This window comes from Triticum urartu, chromosome 4A (genome assembly GCF_056163025.1).
Source record: "Triticum urartu cultivar PI428250 chromosome 4A, HENAU_Tu73, whole genome shotgun sequence".
Taxonomy (NCBI): Eukaryota; Viridiplantae; Streptophyta; class Magnoliopsida; order Poales; family Poaceae; genus Triticum; species Triticum urartu.
In genome coordinates this window covers 189,980,627-190,002,405 of record NC_141876.1, presented here as the reverse complement: position 1 = coordinate 190,002,405, position 21,779 = coordinate 189,980,627, and positions in this window count along the sequence as shown.

The window sequence follows — 21,779 nt, the reverse complement described above, 5'->3', positions numbered from 1 at the left end:
AATGTTTTGAGTCATTTAGGAATTATATATCGGAGAGTTTAGGAATTCTTTTTACTTCCCAGTCTCCTCATCGCTCTGGTAAGGCATCCTGACGTTGAGTTTTGACTCTTCTCTTCTCAAATTTCACTAATTTTTTTTAGGATCACGCAGGTATCTTGGAATCGTTCCGATGGTTTTATGACGAGAACATTGTCTTGGTGCCTCCTGTCAGGGGTTTTGTGGAAGTGTCCCGGGGGCTTGAGCTCTAAGGTGTTGTCGTCATAATTTTATTGTTGCAGTTCTGGAATACCTGAGTTTAGTACGCCGACATCAAAAATCTCTTTTATGAAGTTCGTTGGTGAGATAACCTCGATGCCACCCAGTACTGGGACGGGAGTTTGGGAGTATCGCCATAACTTGTATAACGGATGCTTTTCGAAGGTTGAGGTAGATGGTTTCCGAAGTTTTTCTCAGTTATGTGTTGAAGGATGGATACAGCTAGATGTAGGATTTGCTAGATTTGGGTGAGATATTATGCTTCCCCTGTATCCCCAACACCTGATTGCATAACCGGAAAGGTTCGGGAGTTTCATAGGTGGGAATTCTTGTAGCTCTAGGTTCAGAAGCTCGCCCGCTTTGCTAAGCAGGACGTACCTGATGAGAAGAGCATGATATACCAGTTCAGGGGTGGTCTCAGAGAAGAAATCCAGCTCGCTCTTGTTCTCTTTGAGCCCTTGAGGTATGATGAGTTCTACAACATGGCACTGAAGCAAGATGCCGCTCAGCGGAGGTGTGATGCTTCCAAGAAGCGAGTCAGAGATGCTACTCCTTCTTCCTCTACTCAAGTGGCCAAGCAGCAAAAGTATTGGCTTCCTCCTCCTCCATTCCGTCAGCTATATCAGCAGAACAGCAAAGGTGGCAGTGGATCTTCCCACCCATCCAACCCTGGCTTTCAAAACAAGACTTCGTCTCAAGCTCCAAGATCAAGTGCTCCGTATCACCGTCCGCTTTCTGAGGTCACGTGCAACAAGTGTCAACAGAAGGGCCACTATGCCAACAAGTGTTTCAACTAGAGGCGTCTTCCTCCTCCTCCTGTCAGATCGGCAAGTACAGCTATGGTCAAGCATAACACCAAGTCCACCAAGGTCAACTTGATGAATGCAGCTCAGGCAGAGGACTCGTCAGATGTAATCATGGGTAACCTTCCTGTTAACGATATTCCTGCCAAAGTTCTTTTTGACACTGGTGCATTGCATTGTTTCATCTCGAGACCATTTGTTTGTAAGCATGGGTTGCTTTTACAAGATTTGCCTAGACAGTTATCTGTTGTTTCTCCGGGTAAATTCATGAATGCAAGCGCTATGGCCCCGGATGTTACTATCACGTTGGGCGATTACAAGTTTCTCTCTTCTCCGGTGGTTCTTGGTAACTCGGATATTGATCTTATTCTTGGGATGGATTGGCTTTCTAAGCACAAGGCGCATCTTGATTGTGCAGCCAGGCAGATTCAATTGACACATTCGTCTGAGGATGTAATTTTCTTTGACGCTCGTGATGATACCATCCGTCTGTTTTCTCTCAATGAGAAGGGTGAACTGGATGCTATCTTGCAAATTCCAGTCGTTTGCGAATATCAAGACGTCTTTCCAGAAGAGCTTCCAGGAATGCCTCTGCACCGGCCAGTTGAATTCGTCATCGATCTTGAGCCTGGCACGGAACTTGTGTGCAAGCGTCCTTACAAGCTTGGACCTAAAGAGTTGAAGGAGATGAAGAAGCAACTCGATATTCCAGAGAGAATGGGTCTCATCCGGCCTAGTTCTTCTCCATGGTGTTATGGTGTTCTTTTTGTGAAGAAGAAGGATGGAACGGACCGACTTTGTGTTGATTACCGTCCATTGAACAAGAAGACCATCAAGAACAAATACCCACTTCCCAACATCAACGAGCTGTTCGAACAAGTCAAAGGTGCCCAAGTATTCTCCAAGCTTGATCTCCGTATGGGTTATCATCAGATTCGAATCCGTGAGCAAGATATTTCCAAGACGGCTTTCAGGACAAGCTATGGTTCATATGAATACACTGTCATGTCTTTTGGCCTCGTCAACGCTCCTCCGACGTTCTCTCGCATGATGAACTTCATCTTCAACGCCTACACCAATGACTTCGTTTTGGTCTATCTCGACGACATTCTGGTTTTCTCGAAGAACAAGGAAGATCATGCCAAGCACTTGCGTTTGGTACTCGATAAGCTCAGGGAACACCAGTTCTATGCCAAGTTCTCCAAGTGCGAATTTTGGCTCGATGAGGTTCTTTATCTTGGACATATCATCTCTGCCAAGGGCATTGCGGTGAATCCTGAGAAGGTGTCTGCAATTGTGAATTGGGAACCTCCTCAGAACGTGAAGCAACTCCGTAGCTTCCTCGGTCTCGCAAGCTACTGCCGAAGATTCGTTGAAAACTTTTCTAAGATCGCGAAGCCTCTCTCAAATCTTCTCCAGAAGCACGTCAAGTACGTTTGGTCTCTGGAGTGTGACATTGCTTTCAACACTTTAACAGAGAAATTGATCACTGCTCCAGTTCTGACTCCGCCTGATGAATCCAAGCCGTACGAGGTCTTTTGTGATGCCTCTCTCCAAGGTCTTGGCGCAGTGTTGATGCAAGAGAATAAAGTTGTTGCTTATACCTCTCGCCAGTTGAACCCAATGAGAAGAAATACCCCACTCATGATCTCGAGTTGGCGGCAGTTGTGCATGCTCTTTTGACTTGGAGACATCTCTTATTGGGAAGAAAAGTGGACATCTTCACTGACCACAAGAGTCTCAAGTACATCTTCACTCAGCCTAATCTCAACCTCAGGCAAACTCGATGGGTCGAAATGATTCAAGAGTATAATCCGAGTATCGAGTATACTCCAGGCAAGGCTAATGTGGTTGCTGACGCATTGAGCAGGAAAGCTTATTGCAACAGTCTGATTCTCAAGCCTTATCAACCCGAGCTTTGTGAAGCTTTCTGCAAACTTAATCTGCAAGTTGTTCCTCAAGGTTTCCTTGCCAACCTTCAAGTCTCTCCTACCTTGGAAGACCAGATTCGCCAAGCTCAGCTTCTTGATGCTATGGTGAAAAAGGTGAAGATTGGGATTGCCAAGAGTCAACCCAAGTACAAGTGCTACCGCCTTGATGACAAGGTTACTCTCTTCTTCGAGGATCGTATTGTTGTGCCCAAAGGTGAACTTCGTAAAGTGATCATGAACGAGGCTCACAATTCTCTCCTCTCCATCCACCCTGGGAGCATGAAGATGTATCAGGACCTCAAGCAGGCTTATTGGTGGACTCGAATGAAGCGCGAGATTGCTCAATTCGTGAATGAGTGTGATGTCCGCAGAAGAGTGAAGGCAGAACACCAAAGGCCAGCTGGTCTCCTCCAACCTCTTGCCATTCCAGAATGGAAGTTTGACCACATTGAGATGGACTTCATGACTGGGTTTCCAAAGTCCAAGCGTGGCAATGATGCTATATTCATTGTCATCGACAAACTCACCAAAGTGGCTCACTTTCTGCCTATCAAAGAGTCAATCACTGCAGCTCTATTGGCGGAACTCTATACCTCTCGGATTGTCTCTCTGCACGGAATCCCACAAGTGATCTCTTCGGACCGTGGCAGCATCTTTACCTCCAAGTTTTGGGATTCTTTTCAGAAGGCCATGGGCACCAACATCCGTTTCAGCACAGCTTTCCATCCTCAAACTAGCGGTCAAGTCGAGCGTGTCAACCAGATTCTTGAAGATACGCTCAGGGCTTGTGTGATCTCCTTCGGCATGAAGTGGGAGGATTGTCTTCCTTATGCTGAATTCTCCTACAACAACAGTTTTCAAGCAAGTTCGGGCAAGGCCCCATTTGAAATTCTGTATGGCAGGAAGTGCCATACCCCTCTCAACTGGTCCAAAACCGGTGAACGTCAGCTTCTCGGAAATGACTTAATCACAGAGGCAGAGGAAATGTGCAAAGTCATTCGAGATAACCTCAAAGCAGCCCAATCCCGCCAGAAGAGCTACTATGATAGTAAGCACCGTGATTTGGCTTTCGAGATCGGAGATCATGTTTACCTCCGTGTCTCTCCAATGAAAGGTACTCGTCGCTTCGGTATCAAAGGGAAGCTTGCCCCTAGATACGTGGGACATTTCAAGATTGTCAGCAAGAGAGGCGATCTCGCCTATCAACTCGAGCTTCCTTCAAACTTTTCAAATGTTCATGATGTGTTCCATGTCTCTCAGCTCCGAAAGTGCTTCAAGACTCCTGACTGCACCGTCAACTTCGAGGACATTGAGCTCCAAGAAGATCTCTCTTATCGTGAGCACCCAGTTGCTATTCTTGAAGAGACTGAACGCAAGACTCGCAACAAGTCAATCAAATTCCTCAAAGTCAAGTGGTCACACCATTCCGACCGTGAAGCTACCTGGGAACGCGAGGATCACCTCCGTTCTGAATACCCGGCGTTCTTTCAGTCCTAGATCTCGGGACGAGATCCTTTCGTAGTGGTGGAGTGTTGTAACACCCCGGATATGATTTACCCAATATGTACTCCAACTCTTGCCATTTCCGGCCTTAAGTTATTTTATTTTCTCGGGTTCGGATTTTTGTCTCCGTGTGTTATTCTCGTTGTCATGCATCTCATATCATGTCATCATGTGCATTGCATTTGCATACGTGTTCATCTCATGCATTTGAGCATTTTCCCCGTTGTCCGTTTTGCATTCCGGCGCTTCGTTCTCCTCCGGTGGTCATTTCTACCATTATTTCATGTGTGGGGATTAAACATTTCCGGATTGGACCAAGACATACCAAGCGGCCTTGGTTCACTACCGATAGACCGCCTGTCAAGTTTCGTACCATTTGGACTTCGTTTGATACTCCAACGGTTAACCGAGGGGCCGAAAAGGCCCCGTGTGTGTTGCAGCCCAACACCCCTCCAAGTTGGCCCAAAACCCACCAAAACCCTCTCCATCATCTAGAGCGTTCGATCACGATTGCGTGGCCGAAAACCGCACCTCATTTGGACTCTCCTAGCTCCCTCTACCTATAAATATATGCCCCCCTCCTAAAATCTCGCAGTCCAAACCCTAAAAATCGTCCCCTCTGCCGTCGGACGTGTCCACACCCACCAGACACGCCCGCGCCGCCGCGCCCAACCACCCAGGAGTCGCCACGTGGCCTCCCGCCTCCGTCCACCACGCCGGCCCGCTCGGGCCCGAGGCTGGCCCCCGCGGCCCGGTGGCCGCGCGCCGCCGCCCGTCTCCTCCCGCCGCCTGCCCGCGCCCGAAGGTCACCGCCTCCGCCGCCCAGTTCATCGCTGGCCGCCTCCGACCTCGCTGCCCTCGTCACCGGCGAGCCCCGGCAAGCGTACTGCCCCGCCGCCTTGACGTCCGCGCCGACCCCGCGCCTCCTCCGGCCTCCTCATTCCGGCCACCGCCCCGCAGCTCCGGCGAGCAGCTCCGGCCACCGTCCTGCCTTCATCGCCGGCGAGGTCCCAACGAACCTCGGGAGGCGTGCTCGATCCAGATCGGCTACAGGAAACCCTAGGTTGACTTCGGATTTTCGCTAAGTCCCCAGTTTGCATTATTTTTTAGGCAACTTCATCATGTCATAACTTTGCACCCGTGGCTCCGTTTTGGGCATATAGCATATCAAAATGTTCGCCTCAGAGAGCACATAATTTCATCTCATTGCATCATTTTCATTTGAGTTCATCTTGATGGCCGAAATGCTGTTAGAAGAGGGCTACTTGAGATAATTGTCAGATCTGCTACTCCATTTAGATATTTGTCATTTTTGCCATGATTAATGTGTGCATGCTATGCCCATGAGCTCTACATGTGTTTTGTTAAGGGTTTTGCCATCTTTCCAGAGGTGCAACCCATGTATTTTTGTGATATGTGTGGTGACTAGCACAAGCTTGCAAAGTGAGGCATTTGGTAATGCTGATTTCAGGGACTTAGCTGTTTATCTCATATGGCCATATGTTCATGTTGTTTCCTAGTGATCCGTGCCTCTTTTGAGGATGATCAATAAGGATGTTTTGTTAATCTTGTAGTGATCTATCCATCCATGTATTTGTTTGAAATTATGGAGAGCTTGAGTCAATCGAGCTCTACTTTTGTCATTTCGTGAATCTGGACAGATTGTCTACTTGTCAGCGATTTTGCCGATGATGTTGTAGTTGATCCGCGCATGCTATGCTATTGTTCTTGCCATGTCTAGCTTGAATTTTGTGTATTCTTGATGGGTGTATGCTTAGCTTGTCATGACTTGATCTGTGGTGAGTGCATCGAGCTCGTAAACATGCCTACTTGATATCTGTTTTAGCATGTTCCAGTTTTCACCAAGTTTGAGAACTGATTATGTTTTTGCCATGTTCACATGCTTGCAAATGTATTTTCTGATCCCTTTTGGCTCAAGGTCACTAAGGGACTTTTGTTAAGCTCTTTGAGTAGCTCCATGCCATGCTTTACTTTGCCATGTTCAGGTCCTGTAGCATGTAGTTTTGTTGCTCCAAAGAGTGCTATCTGATCTGAAATTCTAGACAAATGTTAATTTCACAAAGTCTGAAATCTGTTTGTCAAATGCATTTTTTCCATGCTTGTTTGAACCTGTTAATGGATGAATTGGCTGTAGCTCACTGCTAGACTTTTGTTAAGCATCTTGAATGCATCGCTGCCATTTATTTTGATGCCATGTTTGGTTGCTGTAGCATGTTCATCTCGTTGCATTTAGATGGCTACTTGCTGTAAATCGCAGAACGTGGTCATATTTGAATTGCTTGCCATTTCCAAACCGTAACTCCGATTCCGACGTTCTTTATATCGTTTTCAAGCGATTTAATCTCGTCTTTTCAGTGGCACACTTGGATTTCCAGGTTGACGCTAGGTTCATACATTCCTTGTCACATCTTGCATATGCATCCCGCATCGCATCCCGCATAGCATACCATCCTTGCATCATATTGTTTGAGCCTTGCACGTGGTTGATTGTGTCCTTGTTGCTTGTTTGTCTTGTTTGGGTAGAGCCGGGAGATGAGTTTGCTAACGAGGAGCTTGTTGAGTTTGCTTTCGAGGATCCAGTCAACTCTGACAACTTTGCAGGCAAGATGATCATACCCTCGAAATCACTACTATCTTTGCTTTGGTAGATGCTCGCTCTTTTGCTATGCATATGCTACGATGCCTACCACTTGCTTATCATGCCTCCCAAATTGCCATGTCAAGCCTCTAACCCACCATGTCCTAGCAAACCATTGATTGGCTATGTTACCGCTTTGCTCAGCCCCTCTTATAGCGTTGCTAGTTGCCGGTGAAGATTGGAGACCGTTCCTTGTTGGAACATTATTTACTTGTTGGGATATCATTATATTGCCATGTTATCTTAATGCATCTATATACTTGGTAAAGGGTGGAAGGCTCGGCCTCTCGCCTAGTGTTTTGTTCCACTCTTGCCGCCCTAGTTTCCGTCATATCGGTGTTATGTTCCCCGATGTTTGCGTTCCTTACGCGGATGGGTTATAATGGGAACCCCTTGATAGTTTGCCCTTATTAAAGCTTTTCCAGCAATGCCCAACCTTGGTCTTACCTTTTGCCACCTAGCCTCTTTTTCCCTTGGGTTTCCGGAGCCCGTGGGTCATCTTATTTTAAACCCCCTCGGGCCAGTGCTCCTCTGAGTGTTGGTCCAACCGAGCGATGTCCGGGGCTACCAGGTGCAACTCTGGGCTAGCCTACCCGACGTTTGGCTCATTTGAGTGTGCCCTGAGAACGAGATATGTGCAGCTCCTATCGGGATTTGTCGGCACATTCGGGCGGTGTTGCTGGTCTTGCTTTAACCTGTCGAAGTGTCTTGAAGAACCGAGATACCGAGTTTGATCGGAATGTCCCGGGAGGAGGTCTATTCCTTCGTTGACCGTGAGAGCTTGTCATGGGCTAAGTTGGGACTCCCCTGCAGGGATTTGAACTTCCGAAAGCCGTGCCCGCGGTTATGGGCAGATGGGAATTTATTAATATCTCGTTGTAGATAACTTGAACCTTAACTTAATTAAAATGAATCAACAGTGTGAGGTACCATGATGGTCTCTTCTCGGCGGAGTCCGAGAAGTGAACACGGTGTTGGAGTAATGCTTGCGCAGGTTGTCCTCTAGTTTCTCGTTCGCGCTTTGCCTCCTCTTCTTGCCCTCTTTTGCGAACAGGTTAGCCACCATATATGCTAGTCGCTTGCTGCAGCTCCACATATTTTACCTTGCCTTACCTATAAGCTTAAATAGTCTTGATCGCGAGGGTGCGAGATTGCTGAGTCCCTGTGGCTCACAGATTACTTCCAAACCAGATGCAGGGCCTGATGATTCCGCTCCAGGTGACGTGCTTGAGCTCAAGTGGGAGTTCGACGAGGACTCTCAACGATACTACGTGTCTTTCCCTGACGATCAGTAGTGGTGCCCAGTTGGGGGTGATCGGGACCGTGTAGCATGTTGGGTTATCTTTTATTTTGGCGCCGTAGTCGGGCCATGAGTGTTTGGATGTTGTAATGCTATTTATGTACTTGTGTGATGTGGCGAGTGTAAGCCAACTATGTATCTCCCCTTTATTATTTATATTACATGGGATGTTGTGAAGATTGCCTAACTTGTGACATTGCTTTCAATGCGGTTATGTCTCTAAGTCGTGCCTCGACACGTGGGAGCTATAGCCACATCGAGGGCGTTACACATCACCAGCCTCTTTGGGTGATAGCCGTGGAGGCATGTTCCCTTGGTGCCTTTGCCTCCCCTCCAGCAATCTTCCTGTTGAGCTTTGGTGGATGACTCCACTTGTGCCTAAGCCTGGGCTTCTTGTTGGTCCTGGAGGTGGTGAGCAGGGGACCGCCGAGCTGCTCCTCTTGCCCCTCCTTTGCAGCCTCGCCTCTCCCGATCTTGTTAGGCCGCGTCTGGTAGGCCGTGAGGACACCATGATGGGCTCCTGCTTGGGTGCTTCCCCTATTCCTCTTCTCTTCCCACCGCAATACCTTTCATAGGGAAAACAAAAAGAGGAGATTACAGGGCACTTACCTTTTTTTCAATCTTAAATCTATAGGCTCTTGTCAAATTTTAGTTCAAATGATGTAATCTCTTGAGTCCATGTTTGTGTTCTGTAAGGTCTGTACTTGCTGTGTCAGCATATTTAATGAAAAATATGAACCTTTCCGGGGACTCGCGCAAGTATATGTCCATACAGAGGAAGGGTGCCTCTTTATCTTTAAATAAATGAGTTTGCCTCGGTAGGCTATCCTGCCGATACCATCTATTTTGCTGTCGAGGAACCAAGCCTACCGGACATAAATAAGGGACCAGCTGTCGGTGTCAAAACTGGCGGATCTCGGGTATGGGGTCCCAAACTATGCGTCTGAGGTTGATGGTAACAGGAGACAGGGAACACAATGTTTACCCAGGTTCGGGCCCTCTCCATGGAGGTAAAACCCTACGTCCTGCTAGATTAATATTGATGAGTATGGGGGTTACAAGAGTTGATCTACCACAAGATTGTAATGGCTAAAACCCTAGAAGTCTAGCCTATCAGATTATGATTATTCTCTGTCTCTATGGACTAAACCCTCCGGTTTATATAGACACCGGAGGGGACCAGGGTTGTACAAAGTCGGTTACAGAGAAGGCAATCTTCATATTGGGATGCCAAGCTTGCCTTCCACGCCAACGGGAGTCCCATCCGGACACGGGTGGGAGTCTTCGGTCTTGCATCTTCACAGTACATCAGTCCGGCCCACGTACCATAGTCCGAACGCCCGAGGACCCCCTAATCCAGGACTCCCTTAGTAGCCCCTGAACCAGGCTTCAATGACGAGGTGTCCGACGCGTAAATTTTCTTTGGCATTGCAAGGCAGGTTGCTTCTCCAAACACTCCAACACAGTCTTCGGACGCAACGAGCGTATCCAGCTCTACAAAACAAATACCACACACCACCGCAAAGGAAACAATATTTAGCGAGTCCAATTTGCTGACAATTTTTCTGTGACGTGATATCATGTCACCACCTAGTTATTATATCGAACCTTTTTTTTTCTTCGCTCGCCATTCCACGTTCCAAGACACGGTTTCATTAGCACGTCTTGTCGAAGCAGATAACGTGTCCCCTTATTGCGGGATTCTCATCAACACAGGAGGGGTATTCCAACCGTCTGGTTGGCTTGATTCATTAAGAATAGGCAGGTTCCAAGGTCGAGGAAGAGGTGTTTGATATTTATTGCCTTTATAAATGGACTAGTGCCCGTATGGCTTCTTTACGCCAACCGTTTCCTCATTCTCTCCAACCTCAAGCTCCAGCGCCCAAGGTTTCGATTGTTTCAAGCTTCCCGGTCATGGCCGGCCCAGTCCTCAAGGTCGATGGGTGCCTTGCTCCGTCATAGAGGAGGACATCGCGAAGCTCCGGGCAGCCAGATACCCTACCGCGGAAATCCCCCATAGGCTTCCTGCTCAAGGGAAGGTTATTCCTACTCCTAGATCCAGCGAGAGGGTCATATTCATCTCCCACTTCCTACAAGGGCTAGGGTTCGCCCTCCACCCCTTTGTTCGAGGGCTTATCTTCTATTACGGGCTAGATTTTCACGATCTAACTCAGGACTCCTTCCTTCACATCTCGACTTTTATTATCACGTGCGGAGCTTTCCTCCGTATTCCCCCACACTTCGGCTTATGGCTTAGGACTTTTAATGTGAAGCCGAAAGGTAGTTGACAGGGGACGAGCAGAGTGTGGTGGTGCTACAGTGGGCAAACTTATCAACGCTCCCTGGCTAAAAGGATCCTTCATAGAATCTTCCGACTTATGGCAACGGGAATGGTTTTACATCACTGAACCCCGTGGCACCAAGTGGGCAGCTATACCTGCGTTCCGATCTAGCCCTCCAATTCAACTCGCCTCATGGGTTAATAAGGGGTTGGACTGGGGATCAACCAATGAAGTGCATACTCTACAGAGCCGCATCCGGAGTCTCCTTGAGAAGAACACCGAACTCATCGACGTGATTCAAGTAATGCTAGTCGGCTGGGTCCTCCCGTGCCAAAGACGGCCCCTCTGTATGTGGGAGTTTAATCGATAAGGACCACAAACCCTTCAGCACTTCTTCGGTGCGACGCATAGAGGAATGTGGAACTTATTTTTTGGGAAACGAAAACAGTGGCCGGATACTACAGAGGACATCAGCCTCGACTACAACCATCTGGATACCTCGGTAAGCACTCGATTGTCGAACACTGCTTGGACACGCATCTCATAATAAGATGCTGAGAAAACCATCTTCTTCCAGGGCTGGATAAAGAAGGCGGAGCGAATCAGGTGTTCGGCTCCTCTTCTCAAAGACTCAGCTAGTCCCATACTAGCAAGGATGCTGGTCCCGGCGCCATACCAGGCGCCGGTGGAAGTGGAGAATGAGAAGAGTGGGGGATCCAAAGGCGGCTTCCATCCTGGAGGCAAACCACACACCATGTCCGAGGAGACTAGGGATCCCTCTTTTGAAGACAAAAGGGAAGGAGAAGCTGACATCCCTTCTTCCTATGGTAAGAAAAGGGCCACCTCCGAGAGTTGGGAGGTAAGGGCTCCTAACCGGGGCAAAACGCCCCTGTCGGGCGGTTCAGGCTCGGAAGGTGTTATTGTCGCACAATCCCTTTGTAAGGACAAACCTCCAGCCGAATTGTAAGTGAACAAAGATATTTTAAACATACCCCATTCCTTTTTCTCTTTGCAAAGGTAACATCTAGAATATGCATTTTGTAGTCCGGCACACGGTCTTCCTCAACAATCCTCCTCCTCGGGGGACCTTTTACCCGAGATGATGGAAAGCGAAATGCCTCCACAAGCTTCCTCGCCCAACAGGGCGGGCAATCTCGAGGTGTCATCCCGGAGGGTCTCTCCCGATCGGGGGATAATAGAGCCAGCGCCCCAAGGTGAAGCTTCGGTCGCCCAAAGTCCGAAGTGTGGGGTCCCCACAAGGGTTAACAATAAAGGCTCTGGACTATCCGGTTTACAGCCAGAGATGACTCTAGGGTCGAGTAAACATACCCTGTTAAAGGGGGTCCATATTGCCACAGCTACTTCCAGGAATCCGGATGCGCCGGATACACTGACGGATATGTTACAGTGTTCGTCAATCTCAGATGATCATCAGACCTTGATGGGTATGGTGGTTGAAAGGATTCTGTCTGCGAAAAGAGGATTGAATGAAGCCTTCATGATCCTGCTAAGAGGCTTTGAGGTATGTAATGTTAAATTTTTGATTGTGCTTTCTACGCAAAAATGCACCTATGGGTAGATAGTAGCCCCTGAGACCCTGGTTGGACCCCAAAGGTAGGCAATCAGAGGATCGAAAAAGATGTCCTCAGGTAATAATCTAATGATTGGAAACATAGGCTGTTACCTCCATGATGAATGCCCAAGCTACGGAGGTTGCAGGTCTGGAGCATAAGCTTGATGTGGCGGATCAAGACATCACACTTATTAACATGCGACTCGACGAGGCGCAAGGTATGTGTTGGAATATGTATAGTAACACATGCACAAAGCTAGAATTATGTTTTGAGACATGCGTATCTGCAGATGGTGCTGCCATGGTTGAGACCCTTCGGGCTGAACTTGCCCGAGCCAAGGAGCAAGCCCGGATGAGTAATGTGGCTGCCAAGAAGGAAGCTCATGAGTTAGAAGCTGGACAGGCCGCGCAGCGCTAGTGTGAGCAGAGAATGGCCACTATGGCACGCGAGCTGAAGGAAGCCACTGTCCGGTGTGTATTCCTCGAGAAGGATAACAAGGCCAAAACAGCCAATCTTGACAAAGCATTACAAGAGGCAAGAGAAGCATGATCTGAGTCTAGAGCGGCTTAGGAATAGATCCGACAAGCTGGGGAGATAGCGGCCGGTAAGCCTTTCTTATTACAAACTAAGTTTGGCGATCCGAAGTATGCCCTCTTAATTAAATATGGAGCTCCCCAGTGGCCTTTTTGGACTTGCCGAAGAGTGCCTCCGATGCGGCGCAGTTTTACGAAGCGCAGGAAGGGCATGCAACGAAGAAGATTTTTTGGTCACAATTTGGCACGTCGAAGCGCCCACTGTTACTGAACGAATAAATGGCCCAGTGGGCTGAGCTCCACAAGATATCCAGCTCTGCCATGCAGGACATCGTAATCAAGTTGTGGCCAACTGAGCCAATTCCGAAGAGTTATTTCGGTTTGGTACAGCGACTAAGTGATGTGGTGCCGCGTATCGACGCTGTTAAGCGGTCCACGTGCATTGAAGATGCACGGATGGCCCTTGCCCGTGTGAAGACGTACTGGGCGAAGATGAAGGCCACCGATGTTGCAGCGAAAAGTCCACCGAGGGCAAGGAGCATCACACACCAGAGTATTATTTTGAGGATGCCTTAGAGGGTGCCCGCTTGATAGAGGGTCAGTGCTCAAAAGAGATGATGTTTGAGTGAAATGTATTGAGATTGCAAAAACAATATTATTATATTTAAGATTATGCCTAGAAGTTGTGGCTCCTCCTGTGCGGTCATTCGTGTATACTCTGAAAGTTTTCTAGTCATCGGCTTCAGCCCCTCGCATAAAACATGGGGGTGTTCGAAAAAGCACTTGATCACTCTTGATCCAACGTATTGGTCCGTGAAGGAGCCGTCTATGCGGTGAACTAGGCAATCAGACTATATGGCTTTAGCACTTTCACTTAGCCATAGGAGTTTGACGGTGGGTCTACGATATAGCCCCTGGTATGTACGCAGTCCTCCGAATACGGTGCATTACATGAGTGACTTGAAGACCGGTCCTTCGTGCAATACAGGAGGAATTGCGAAAGATTCTAATCAGTCATCGAGTGGTTGAACAGCTCTCGCCGCATCATGACAGTCAGTTTTTGGATTTCTCTACTAGGTGCTCATCCGGATAAACCAGGACACAATCGTAGTAGTTCTCCCTTTACTACCCGAGCCGATATAGCGGAATGTAAGGTAGTAAGCACAGGAGCCGAGCAACCCAACTATTGACCAAAGACATGATTCGGAGCTGATGCATATAAGGCCAAACTCGCGACACCGAAGTGTGCTATAAAGCGGTTCACACTTGTCGGCAATTCACTTGTTCCCACATCGAGCCCCTGGCAACCCGTGCCGAGGTGCGAGTGTGAAACAACCGGAAAAATTCAGCTTTTTGAGGAAAAAGCGAATACAGGGTATGGATTATGTTCACTGGGATGTGATCGATATGTCAATTGCCATTTTAGAAATAATAATTCCACGACCCAGGCTAGTTGACATGCCGGTGGTCGAAGGCTGAGGGAGAAGGCATTTTTACAGGCTCAAAATAGAGAGTGCGGTCTACAACATTATTTGGACCTCCTGTCACACGTCTGCGCCGCCTTGCCTCGGTTAAAGGATTCCTTTAATAGGAACAACCTTGGGGTAAGTGTATGAAGCCGAACTCCGAAAGAGTCTGTGAGATGACCAATATTTTGCGTCACCTGTGATAAGATAAAAAGGAATAGTTAGAAATGACAAGGAGGAAATGGGGGTGCTTGTAGTCTTTCCCGTATTGTGCCTTCGCCGATGGCCAGGATATTTTAAGTGCATAATTATGCATGCACGGTATAAACTTCACATGATTGTGAGCCGAACGACGTAGGCTGGACTGCCAATCCTGCTCCGAGACAGTTTGGTTCCATTTAATGGGAACCGACGGCTTAATGGCCAATGAATTGTGCGGCTTGACGAGGCCGTGTTGTGCTTCGGCAGTAATGGCCGTAGTGCAATCCCCTGTACGGCAGGAGTGCCCCGTATTTCCGTTTACTATTATGACGCCGCATGGACCGGGCATTTTAAGTTTTGCGAGGGTGTAGAGTACGACCGCATTGAATTGAGCAAAAGCGGCATGCCCCATTACCGCGTGGTAGTCATTGTGGACCGGGGCAATATCAGAGGTCAATCCCTCGCTTCAGAAGTTGTTTGGCGAACCGAAAACGACTTCCAGTGTGACGGAGCCCGTACAGTGAGCTTCCACGCCGGGTACTGCTCCCTTGAGGATTGTTGTGGTGGGTTTGATTCAAGAAGGATCAATGCCCATTTTGTGGACAATGTCTTGGTACAGTAGATTAAGGCTACTGCCGCCGCCATAAGGACTTTCGTAAGATGGAACCCATCAATAACTGGATCAATGATCAGAGCTACCGATCCTTCGGGACGGGTATGTCTAATTTTTTTGGGGAACCCGCTGTGTGCCGTATGTGTCTCGTAGTGCGCGCGTGTGCTCCCTTGTAGGGGTGTGCGTCGCATATATCATATTTACGGTTTTCCCATCGGGGGGGGGGGGATTGCTTTCGAACCCCGGTATTCGGCTGGCGAGTCTCTTCGTCATCGCTGTCACTGGGCGGCCCCTTCCCCTTGTGTTCGGCGTTTAGCTTGCCAGCTTGTTTGAACACCCAGCATCTTCTATTAGTATGAGTGGCTGGTTTATCAGGGGTGCCATGAATCTGGCAGGGCCGATCCAATATCTTATCGAGGTTGGATGGTCCATCTCTATTTGCCTTGGATGCCTTTTTCCGTTTACCGGGCTTGGAGCCGCTGAATCCGGCACTAACTGTTGTGTCTTGCGTTATTTCGTCATTATTACGACGCTTGTGTTTATTGCGTCGTGGCTTTCCGTTGCCGTCTCGGAATTCGGAAGTGCCCGGGTCGCTAGCATCGTTGCTCCTACAAGCGATCCACATGTCTTCTCCCACGCAAAAGCGGGTCACTAGAGCGGTAAGGGCTGTCATGGATTTTGTCTTTTCTTGACCGAGGTGGCGAGCGAGCCATTCATCCCAGACATTGTATTTGAAGGCCGCGAGGGCTTTGGCATCCGGACAATCAACAATTTGGTTATTTCTAATTAAGAACCTAGTCCAGAGTTTTCTGGCTGACTCTCCAAGCTGCTGGATGATGTGACTTAAGTCATGGGCATCTGGTGGGCGGACATATGTACCTTGGAAGTTATCGTGAAAGGCGTCTTCCAGGTCTTCCCAACTTCCAATGGAGTTCTCTGGAAGGCTGTTTAACCAGTGTCAAGCTGGTCCCTTTAGTTTTAGTGGTAGATATTTAATGGCATGGAGATCATCGCCGTGGGCCATGTGGATATGGAGAAGAAAGTCCTCAATCCATAGCGCGGGATATGTTGTTCCATCGTATGATTCAATGTTTATGGTTTTAAACCCTTCTGGGGATTCGTGGTCCATTACTTCGTCAGTGAAGCAAAGTGGGTGAGCAGCGCCTCTATAACGGGCCACGTCGCGACGTAGCTCAGATAGAGTGGGTCTGCGGTTCTCGGCCCGAGAGTGAGTATGGCTATTGCGTTCGGCTAGATAGCCGTTATCGCATGTCGGGCATGTCCCCGTGATCCATAGATTGGTCTATTCTGACCAGCTCTACCGTCTGAGTCCTGCCGTAGGTCATATGTGTGTCCCCGAGCTGTTTTATGTTCGGCTTGAGTTGCCTCTTGATTCCAGCCGCATGCTGGTCGGTCAGCCGCATTGCACAATGATGATACAGGCTCCAGCGCCTCATCATTGACCTGAGGTAGCAGTTTGTGTTTCGGGTAACTTTTGGCTAGGCGTTGTAGGCCGTATTTGTCGGGTGGTAGGTGCGACATATGCCAACGGGTGGCTTATCATTGTGGGAGCCAGTAAGACGTTGCCGGTGCCTGGAAACGGGATGAGGCGAACACATGCACGCCGGCGAATCTTACCCAGCTTCGGGGCTCTCCGTGGAGATAACACCCCTACTACTGCTCTGCGGGGTCTCCGCATGGTCACTAGATGAACAAGTAGCTACACGGTGCTCCTTGAGCTATTTGGCGAGAGGAGGAAGAAGGGCACGGCTTGCTCTCTTCTCCTCCCTATGTGGTGTCTGAAACTAGCAGGGATTGATCTCTTTTTGCATGGATGCCCCGGGGGGTTTATATAGGCCTACCCCCCGGGGGTACAATGGTAATCCGGCTGGGCGCGGGGCCTAGCTGTCTGTGTCTTCGCTCTCCGGCTTCTGCGCCGGCTGCTGGGGCCCGCCGGCTGGTGGGTCCCGCCGGCTGCCGGCTCCTTGGTCGACAGGCAGGCCCCACTGTCCAGGGCCTTGTCGGTGGCTGGTTACTGTTGCTCAATCCTGGTGACGAGGGCTTCCCTGAAGTGGGCGTGGCTACAGTGCCGCCGTCCGGCGGGTGATCGCTGTAGCCTCACCGCGTCTCGTCTCCTTAATGGGGCGTCTCCTTCGAGGGAGGTGGCAAGCCGGCTGTGGGGAGCCGGCTCTATCTTGGGCCGACTGGGGGAGGTCTGGCCGCCTTCGGGTGTCTCTCTGCCCGAAGGGGCCCACCGCCTGTGGTCCGTACTGGTAGCCCGTCATGGATGACATCAGGGTCAACGTGGCAACAGTGCTGCGCCGGACGGGTCATGGCCACCCGTACGGCGTACTGTGCCAGGCGTGCTCCGGGATTCGGGGGTGGCAGGCTTCACTGTAGCCACGCCCCGTCACATCACCGTGATATGGATGCAGACTTCGAGGGTACGATCTTGACCGCTTTATGGGAGCCGGCTTCTTGGAGTCGGCCTTCTCGCGGCCGGCTTCTCGAAGCCGGCCCTCCCGCGGCTTCTCTTCATGAGGGCTGAAGTCGGGCCGCCTTCCGATAGCCGGCAAGGGGAAGGCGGCCCTGTGTCTTGGATTCTTGAGGGCCGAAGTCGGCTCGTAATTTTTTCAGAAGGGCCAGGGGGGGCCGGCTAGGCTACCCATGGTTATTTACTCCGACAGTATTCTTTGGCTGCCAGGACATCAGTCCATCTATCATTGAGGAGATCTTGATGACCTTTAAGCTGCTGTTGTTTCTTTTTCAGGCTCCTTGCAGTGGCTATTAGCTGGCGTTTGAAGCGCTCCTGCTCGAGAGGTTCCTTAGGAACGATAAAATCCTCGGTGCCAAGGCTCGCCTCAGCCTCGGAGAGCGGAAGGTAATTACAGTCATCCGAGTCTTTGTGTGTGGTCTGCTCATCAGGGCTAACCTGCCCGTCTTCCTGTTCATCTTGTTCGAAAGTTGCATCAACGGGGTCTTCATTGTCTTCGGCACTGTCCGGAGTGTTATCTTCTCCTGTGCCGGTGACGATGTCGTCAGAGCCATAATCGAGCATGCCAGTTGAGTCTTCGGTAGTGTCTATTAAGTGGGCGGGGGTGGGAAGCGAAATTCGTCATCAGCGTCCTGTTCGAACAGGATATAACTCGGTCGTGAATCCCCTGCTAAGGAGAGTGTTTTAATGAGTTTAGCACATCGCCTAACGGCGAGTACCGGAAGATGTCCGCGGAGCTGAATTCAACGATCGACGCCCGATCAAGCTCGTCGTGCGCGGAAACACATGCTTTGGAACCTATGGCCAGAAACATGTCCGTGGTTCTGGCAACACAGATCTCACTTGAGGTTGGGTCTGTGTACGGCTCCAACGCCGCTGAGTCTGCGCCCTCGATGGCGGGTTTGAGCCTCCCGTCCTCGGATGGTGTGACCTGCTCCGGATCTAGAGCCGGAGCAGTTGCAGGTTCTATCACCTAGGTGTAGTTTGATGACAGATTTGAACCATGTTCATCGTGGTGACAGGGAGCGGCTACTGCCGTGGTCTCGAATCCGTTGAAGATCAAGTCTCCGCGGATGTCCGCGACGTAGTTCATGCTTGCAAATCTGACCTTATGGTCAGGGGCGTAGCTATCGATATGCTCTAGATGGCAAAGCGAGTTGGCCCACAGTGTGAAGCCGCCGAACACGAAGATCTGTCTGGGGAGGAAGGTTTCTCCCTGGACAATGTTGTTGTGGATGATTGACGGGCCCATCGAACCTCTTGGCGACGACACAACGGAACTCTCAATGAAAGCACCAATGTTGGTGTCACAACCGGCGGATCTCGGGTAGGGGGTCCCAAACTATGCGTCTGAGGTTGATGGTAACGGGAGACATGGAACACAATGTTTACCCAGGTTTGGGCTCTCTCGATGGAGGTAAAACCCTACGTCCTGCTAGATTAATATTGATGAGTATGGGGGTTAAATGAGTTGATCTACCACGAGATCGTAATGGCTAAAACCCTAGAAGTCTAGCCTATCTGATTATGATTATTCTCTGTCTCTACAGACTAAACCCTCCCGTTTATATAGACACCGGAGGGGACCAAGGTTGTATAAAGTCAGTTATAGAGAAAGGAATCTTCATATTGGGATGCCAAGCTTGCCTTTCACACCAAGGAGAGTCCCATCCAGACACGGGTGGGAGTCTTCGGTCTTGCATCTTCACAGTCCATCAGTCCGGCCCACGCACCATAGTCCGGACGCCCAAGGACCCCCCCAATCCAGGACTCCCTCACCAGCCCCGCGCCAACTTATTTTTATCAAAGGCAACTACGACCATCCTGACTGAGGCAGCGCTCGAGTCAAAGGATGGGAGGACCTAAGTTTCAAAAAAGCGACGAGGTTTTCTGTATGCACAAGTTTTTTACTTACAGAACACGTATGGACAAGAGATATAACTTATCTATTTGGTTTGTCGGAGATCGCAGTGTTGGTTCATCATTCCAGCTCGCTTTAGAGGCCAAGCTCTTGGTAGGAACCTATAGATGGAAATCATGTAGGATGCGATCTTATCTATCTGAAATGCTTATGAAATACTTATGCATGCAATGCTTATGCATGCAATTTGGTGGGGGCCCCCATCGATTCGTTTATTCTTCTGCTGCACATAGTCTGCGCCTGGCTTTGTACAAGGGGGTACATGCAACTAAGGCAAGGCCTGTACAAAAGGGTGGCTGTCGGGCAAGGCCCGACAGCCGCGCCTTACGGATAGAACTTGTGGAGATGCTCAATATTTCATGAGTTTTGCAACTGAATGCAATCTCCGGTCTCCAAACGGATTGCGCCAGGTCTGGTGACTCGTACTACCCGGTAAGGGCCTTCCCACTTTGTCATCAAGTTGTTCGCACCCTTGGCGGACTGAACACACCTAAGGAAAACGTCGCCCTCCTCAAAACACCAGGCATGAACCTTGCGGCTATGATAGCGACGCAGGGCTTGCTGGTAGCGTGCAACACATGTAGCATCCTAGAGACGGTTCTCCTCGAGTAGCACAGCGTCGTCATGCCTGTGCTGATCTTGTGCTACCTCATCGTAGGCAAGCACTCGAGGCGACCCGTAAATGAGTTCTATGGGGATAACTGCTTATGCCCCATAGACTAGGGAGAAGGGAGTCTGCTCGGTAGCCCGATTGTGTTTCGTTCTGAGGGACCAGAGGAATACCAGTAGCTCATCGATCCACCGCCTCCCATGCTTCTGCAGCATATTAGATGTTCTTGTCTTGATTCCTCGCAACACTTGAGAATTTGCCCTCTCGTTTTGTCCATTGCTTCTACGATGTTCCAAGGGCATGAGCATATTGCGTGAAGGCGCGCTCGTGAATTGGGTGCCGTTGTCAGTAATGATCCTTGCAGGGACTCCAAAGCGGAACACCAATTCTTTCAAGAACTTGATAGCTGACTGAGCAGTCATCTTTCTCATGATAGCTACTTCCGGCCACTTTTTAAACTTGTCGATAGAAACAAACAAGAATTCAAAGCTCCTGGGATTGTCTAAAGAGCTTGGGCAGGCAGGTGGGCTTCACACTTTGTGACTACCTCGACCACATCTTTGAGAGCTGTGGGCCAAAAGAATCCTTGCCGGAATGCTTTCCCAACTAGTGCCCTTGATCCAATGTGGAAGCGGCACACGCCTTTGTGTATTTCTGCCAGTAGTTCCTTTCCTTCTTCCCGGCAGATGCACTTCAATTTCACACCATTGGTCCTCCTTCTGTATAGAGTGTCATCGACAAACTGATACATACCGGCCCTTCGGGCTACTCTTTCAGCTCCATTATGCTCACCGGGAAGTTCTCTAGTTTGGAGGAAATGGACTCTGTTCCTTGTCCAAGTTGGAGCCTGAGGCTTGGCAACAAGGACTAGCAGCACCTCCTCATCTGCGGGAGCGCACTTCTTGTTCGCCTGGAGCATTGGCCCGGCTGGAGGGTGCGGTCTAGCAAGTGATGAAGAGTTGTTTCCGGCAGGGTCCCTACCAGGAGCCTCGGGAGGCTCTACTGGGAGAATCTTACCAAAGTCCAACTTACTCCTATTTCTAGACATTGTTGCCGGGGATACGGAGGGTTGAGTAAGATGGAGAACAAAAGTTCCTGGTTCCACAGGAAGCTTCTATGCAGCACACTTTGACAGATGATCAACTATGCTGTTTTCCGCACGGGGTATGTGCTTTGTTTGCAATCCGTCAAAGCGCTCCTCCAATCTCCTCACTTCCTCAATGTATGCCTCCATCAATGGACTTTGGTAATCCTTGTTGACTTGCCTGACCACAAGTTGCGAATCTCCTCAAATGATCAGCTTCTTAATTCCCAATTATGCGGCAATCCCGAGCTCGGTAAGGAGCCCTTCATACTCTGTTGAATTGTTGGTTGCCTCCTCCCGAGCAAAGTGCATCTGCACGACGTACTTCAAGTTCTCCCTAGTGGGGGCAACGAGAAGCACGCCAGCCCCTGAACTTTTAAGGGAGAAAGCACCATCAAAATACATAATCCATTCTTGGGGTGCTTCCTTGCCGGGGGTAACCATTTCCAACACTTCTTCATCAGGAGTTGGCGTCCATTCTGCTATAAACTCTGCCAATGCCCTGCTCTGAATTGTTGATGTGCTCTCAAACTTTAGACCAATGCTGGGT